The sequence below is a fragment of the Myotis davidii genome, unplaced genomic scaffold (genome assembly GCF_000327345.1).
Source record: "Myotis davidii unplaced genomic scaffold, ASM32734v1 scaffold963, whole genome shotgun sequence".
In the NCBI taxonomy this organism is placed as follows: domain Eukaryota; kingdom Metazoa; phylum Chordata; class Mammalia; order Chiroptera; family Vespertilionidae; genus Myotis; species Myotis davidii.
In genome coordinates this window covers 543133-550361 of record NW_006294116.1, presented here as the reverse complement: position 1 = coordinate 550361, position 7229 = coordinate 543133, and positions in this window count along the sequence as shown.

The following is a 7229-nucleotide window of genomic DNA, read 5'->3' as shown; positions in this document are numbered from 1 at the left end:
AATTAGGATTTGAACACAGGGAGTCTGGCTGCAAAAGCTGTGCTGTTTCTTGATCACTATGAATGGTCTCTGCATTTACACTTTAATAGTGAAAGAAGATGTATCGCCATGAAGTGACTGAAAACAAATAGTCTTGCTGGGCCAGTGAGCTCAATGGCTAGAGTGTCCTTCTGTGCACTGAAGGGTCACAGGTTCAATTATTGGTCAAGGGCACATACCTGGGTTGCAGGTTCAATCCCTGGCTCAGGTCAGGACTTGTGTGGGAGGCAACCAATTGGGTTAGAGTGTTGGTCCTCGAACCTAAGGGTCTCAGGTTTGATTCCTGGTCAGGGGCACATACCTGGGTTGCAGGTTTGATCCCCAATTGACATGTCTCTCTTATATTGATGTTTCTCTCTCTCTCCCTTCTTCCATTCTCTCTAAAGATCACTGGAAAAACTATCCTTGGGTGGGGATTAACAACAACAAAAAACAAAACTAACAAAAAATAGTCTTTTGTGCATATCAGATTTTTAAAAAATGTGAAATAGAAAAAGTTGAAGGACTGAAAAAAAAGTTGTGTTTTTTTTTTTTAAGGTTAGATTGATACATTTAGTAATAGATTCCATTCCTTATGGTTCCTTGAGCAAATCTTATTAAGAAAATGTCTGACAGCTTTTTTATATTAAAGACATTAAAAGATAATTCTTATAAAGGATGTTAAATAGAAATATGGATGTCAAACACCTAAGAAGTAGACCATCAAGTTATTGGTTTGTTAATGTAGGTTATTTGATATCTAATTTTCATAGAATCTCTAACTATAAATATAAACTATATTTTTCAATGAGAAAAAACAACATGTATTTGTTATAATGATGAAGAAATGTGTTTCCTAAAAATGCAAAGTGGATTTTGTTTCTACAAGATTTTTATTATCCTAGAGAACGCAGTTCTTTTGGCCAAAATTTTCTATCTAGTACTCTTGGTAAAAATAAAATTATTTTTTAAGTGGTTATATACTTTTAACATACAAACTTACTGTTTATTGATTTAAATATTCCTTTTAAGTGGCCTTAAAAATGGGTGTATCATTATAGCCTCAATGCTTTAAAAAATGTATCCCGTCTTAAAATTGCAATTACAACTCTGTCGAGCTTTTAGCTTGTTTAACATTTTTGATCGGGCCATTATTTTCAAACTGAACAAAAATATGTTAAGTTATAAAAAGCCTTCACGCTGATCATGTTCAAGTCAATTTTTAGCCAGTGTGCTCAAAGGTTGTAACCGCGACTGGAACTGAGAGTCCCCGATGTGCTGAATCGCACGTCTTCTCCTTGTAATCAGCAGTTTATGTCTGGTTCCTGTGTTTTGCACACTGACGCACTGTCAAACTGCTGCGTTGTAATTTAAGACAAACTTGAGTTAAATTTAATTGTACTAATCTTTTAAATTCATTGTTGTTTCTGTGGTAAATGGTATATTACTTTCCACGGTAATACTATTACTGTTAGTTCAGACATGCTTTATAAGCCACTGTAATTCATCTTTAAAAAGTAATGTCCCTCGCTTCTTGGCCTGTTGGCTAAGATCAAGTGTAAAAGGTAATGTCCAGGATGGAGGGCAGTTCAGTTTTGCATCAGGATCCACGCCACAGGCACAGAGAGAAACCTCTCAAAGAGCATTGACTTTGAAGGCAGGACATTGTTGGCAGAGATTATTTTTAGAAACTGCAACATGTCAACCTCATGAAGATGGTCATAATATTTTTCTAGCTGAATGCACATAATAATTTTTAGAGAAGCCATATTTTAAACCTACAAGTGCTTTCTGAATTATATTCTACACTGATCATAGCCAAAAGGCCAAGACGCAATAAATTATATTTTAAAGGAAACACTTAATATTGTACTCTGCATATTTTTATATCCCATTATAAGTATTTTATTATTGCATTGCTGACTGTTTTAAACATGTAGATCTCTTAAGAAAGTATTATAAGATGTATTGTAACATGAATACATTTCCAGGTAAGTCAGTTAGTGATTTCCTGAGTGAAATAGCTTCATTATTTAACCCCAAACAAATACCAGTTTGTTTTATATCAGGAAACAACTCTATATTTCATTAATGTTGAAGGCATGAGGTAATCACATTAAAGGCTTATTATAAGCCTTTATGTAGATAAAATATTTTTTTCGATAAATGATGCCTTTGTTCATAAAAGTTTTCTGCCAACTAGAAATAAAAGTCAGCATATACAAATGTGTTCATAAGATAGAATAGGTAGTCCAGACATCATTTGAGATTTTGAGTCTTTCATTTTTCTCTAGCTGGTAGCAGATGTAGTCTGAAAATATAAACTGAAATAAACCCTAAATGTTGAATCAGAGGGGGTAGTAGGAGGGGGAATATTTTTCTAAAGTGAGAAATACAATTATGTTTATATTACTATCATTGGTAGATTTAGCATTTTTGGATAAGTAGTCTTATAATAGACTAGAGGCCCAGTGCATGAAATTTGTGCACTGAGGAGGGGAAGGTCCCTCAGCCCAGCCTGTGCCCTCTCACAGCCCAGGAGCATCAGGGGATGTCTGAGTGACAGCTTAGGCCTGCTCCCCTGGGGATTGGGCCTAAGCCGGCAGTTGGACATCCTTAGTGCTGCCACAGAGGCAGGAGAGGTCTCACAACTGCCGCTGCGCTTGCCAGCCATGAGTCCGGCTTCTGGCTGAGAGGCCTCCCACTGTGGGAGTGCACTGACCACCAGGGGGAAGCTCCTGCATTGAGCATCTGGTGGTCAGTGCAAGTCATAGTGACCGGTCATTCCGCCGTTCGGTTGATTTGCATATTAGCCTTTTATTATATAGGACTAGAGGCCTGATGTAGGAAATTCATGCAAGAGTGGGCCTTCCTTCCGCAGCTGCGGGCACCAGCTTCCCTCTGGCACCCAGGACCCAGGCTTCCCTTCAGCTGCCAGCAGGCACCCGGGACCTGAGCTATCCTCGCAGCCCTGGCTTCGTCCGGAAGGTTGTCCAGTCTAATTAGCATATTATGCTTTTATTATTATAGATTGCCAGGATACAAAAAGATTTTCATTAGCATGAATAAATCTGTGACATTATAAAGTTGAAATAAAACTGGGCACTATTGCCTGGCTTTTGTGGCTCAGTGGTTGAGCATTGACCTATGAACTAGGAGGTCATGGTTCGATACCCTGTCAGAGCACATATCTGTGTTATGGGCTTGATCCCCAGTTGGGGGCTTGCAGAAGGCGGCCAATAGATGATTCTCTCTCATCATTGATGTTTCTATCCCTCTTTTTTCCTTTCTCTGAAATCAATAAAGACACATTTTAAAAAAAAACAAAACTAGGCACTATTTTTAAAAGTTCTAAGAACCATTTCTCTAAGTCTCTGTCGAGTAAACAGCAATATTAGACCAGTGTGATCCTTGAGTCCAGCTATTTTTGTGATTAAGTTTATTAGGTGACATTGGTTAATAGGATCACCTAGGTTTCAGGTGTGGATTTCTATGTTATAAAATCTGTACATTGCACTGTGTGCCCACGGCTCAAAGTCAAATCACCTTCCATCACCACATGTTAGGCCAGACATGTTTTGACAAACATTTTTACCTAGATGTCCAGAAAACTTGGTGAGTTGACTGTCATCATAATCGTCTATTTTGGATAAGTCAGTAGCAAATACAAAATATTCTTTCCAGTTCCTCCCCTTGTGGCCCCTAACATTTTGTCTATTCTAAAAGTTATGAACCTATTTTAGAAGCAATGCAGAGCTAGTTAATGGTTGGCCATTGTGATCATGTTCTGTTAAGCGTTTGAGTTCCATAAGCAGTGACCCCCTCCACCCTCCTGCCTCAGAGTACAGAGGTGAAAAAAATTACCAAGTCCTGCCCTGCTGCTACAAAACCTGAAAAAGTTATTCAGCCCTTTTAATCCCTAATTTACTCATCAGTAAAATTAGGATAATAACAACGTCTATGTTATTGAATTATTGTAAGGATTAAATGAGGTAAGGAAACTGAATTAATCAAAGCATTATGCAACATATTAGCTCATTTGAAGTGTTATTTTTTGAATGATGTGAATCAAAATACCCTGTGTATGTGGAGGCTCAGCAGTAGAGGCACCAACTACTTCAGAAGGGCAGGATCTGAAAATGGGGGTCTGGCTGAAAGATTGTATCCAAAATGTTTGGGTGTTGCCCTGCTGGTGTGGCTCAGTGGTTGAGCATCAATCTATGAACCAGGAGGTCAGGGTTCAATTCCCGGTCAGAGCACATGCCCAGGTTGCGGGTTTGATCCCCAGTGGGGAGCATGCAGGAGGTAGTCAGTCAGTGATTCTCTCTCATCCTTGATGTTCCTATCTCTCTCTCCCTCTCCCTTCCTCTCTGAAATTAATAAAAAATATATTAACAAAATGTTTGGGTGGCCAGGGCTCCTCTCCCACCCAGGCAAGGAAGCAGCTACTCCTGGTCCCTCCCACAATCTCCTATCCCTTCTCTCCCCTCTAGCACTTAGTCTCTGGAGAAGAAGAATGCAGAAGCTCAGGGTTAAGGGCACCATAGAGAGCTGCTGTGAGATGAGGGACTTCAAGAAGGGGCATTAAATGACAATGTACGTGCTCTCCAACACAGGCAGCAGCATGGTGGTTACCATAGCAGAAGGAGGCCAAGGGGTGGTGAAGAGTAGAGGAAGCAAGTATAGGGTGATGGAAGGAGATTTGACTTTGCATGGTGAGCACACAATGCAATATACAGATGATATATCCTAGAATTGAAACCTATATAATTTTATTAACCAACTAGAGGCCCAGTGCATGAATTCATGCACAGGCGGGGTCCTGCCAGCCCAATCAGGGGGTGGGACCAGCTGAGGGGAGAGGCCGCGGTTGGTTGGCTGGCTGGCCCCACCCCCTGGTCAAACTCCCAGTTGAACTCCTGGTCAAGGAGACAATTTGCATATTAGCCTTTTATTATATAGAATGACACCCCAATGTTTTAATAAAAATACATAAATAAATAACAAAAAAAGAAAATGTGCATGCTAAACTGTGGTAGCTTCAGCAACTTGATTTTTTTTTTCATATTTTCCTGTATTTCTTTGCTAGCAATACAAATTAATTTCCTAAAAAGAACATGATCTCAATGCAAGATGCAAAATACCTTTATATAATAGCACAGAGATGAAAATCACCTCAACTCATCTTTCCTAGTGATTAGAACTACACTTTATTGAGTGATAACCCTGTAGCAGGCACAGTAGTGAGCACTTTCCATATATTCTTACATTTAATTCTTCTAAGCAGGTATTATTATTTCTATTTTCATAGATAAGTAAGCAGAGGGATAATGTGGCTTGCCAAACTCCATACAGTTAGTTGGTGATCAAGCAGATTTATTCCAATGCAGAATGTTCTTGAATACTATGTTTTGCTCCTTCCTGGTCCTGCTCTTGAATGCCAGTTATAGCAAGGATTACTTTTCCCTGGGTTTAAAACCCAAATATTATTTTTTTTAATTTTCTAAATCTGTGAGCAGTAGTCCTATATTATCCTATACACAAATGTTGTCTTGATAACTTTGTAAAAATTGATAGTCCCTCTAGGATTATAACGTAGCCTTTTAACTCTGCAGGACAGCTAGACTCTACCAGAGATCCTGTGATTCATATAAAGGGGAAGGTAGATGGAAACAGACAGGAAATAGCTTTTAGGATGGGCTTCTGTGTTGGCAAGAATAAGACTCAGCTACTTTTAGCTGCAAAGTGGGAGCAGAATATTTCTGTTTCAACACAAAATATAGCACCCAGAGGATCAAGCAATGAAATGAGTTGAGCTGAAGCCCTTCAGAAGTAGTCTAGCATACTCGTTTGCAATCTTTTTACCCTGGAGGAAGTTTTTTTTTTTTAATATCTTTTATTGATTTTTTACAGAGAGGAAAGGAGAGAGATAGAAATAGAGAGTTAGAAACATCGATGAGAGAGAAACATCGATCAGCTGCCTCCCGCACATCCCCCACTGGGGAAGTGCGCGCAACCCAGGTACATGCCCTTGACCGGAATCGAACCTGGGACCTTTCAGTCCGCAGGCCGAGGCTCTATCCACTGAGCCAAACCGGTTTCAGCTGGAGGAAGTTTTGAAATAATTCTCAAGTCTCGGGGAACCCCCACATAAATATTCTTATACCTACAAATTACAAAATGTTAATGTGATTGGCAAACTATAGATATAATAATGCAATGACAGTTGTCAATAATGGTTACAGAAGTAGGAATGATCTTTTTCTGTGAATAGTATGAATAACTTGTTTACCTATAAGTAAAAGGCCAAAGTGAGAGGCAACAAGTACTTATTTTAGTTAAAAAAAAAAAGAAGAAGAATAGCTATTCAGGAAGCCCTGACACAGGCCGAAACCCAAATAGTGTTCCACGCAGGAGAAAGGGAAGGGGAACAATGACATCAGTAGAAGGAAGGCCTTTCTATTGGTGCAGATAAGCTAACATAGTGATACTAATCCTAATCAATGTTTTTATTTTTTAGTCTGGTAATCAGCAGTCCTGCAGCCATAATATCTGCTTCCTTGTTCTCCGTGCAAACAGTTCTTTGGGGCACAGTGTTGCTTTAGACTCAGTCCAAAGGTTATCTCGCCCTGCTTTAACATTCCAAAGGTTGGAGGCATTAAATGTGCAAGGTGATTTCTCTGGGATGGCAGCTCCAACCCCATTGTAAAATATTTCCACTTATTATTATAATTTTTTTTTTACAAACTTATTGGCCTAATCTTTTTGTATGGCTCTCTCTCCCCACAAAAGATACCAACAGTCACTAAGTTGGTAGGGTAGGCAGAGAAAATTTAGCCTTTTTTAAATTTTTATTTCCTATTTGATTTTAAAACCATATCTAATGTGTGAGTCCAAGTCCTCCAAGACACCAACACAGGATTAAACAAGCAAGGATTTTATTACAGAAACACCTTTGAGAGATAATGGGCAAGGAGACTGGGGAGACTGGGAGAGCCATCAGATCATGAAGCACAGATGACCCTGTGTCAAGGAGAGAAGAAGGGAAGTTGGGTGGAAGTGGTCTAGATTCCCTTATGTCCAAGGGGAGGTCAGCAAGGCTGTCAGCGAGTCTTTGAACCAAAATTGGCCAACGGAGGGGTTTGCTGACACCCCGGTGTGGGCTTGCCTCAGTACCTGCTGCACTCAGTCACCAGCGGGGAGCACGTTGT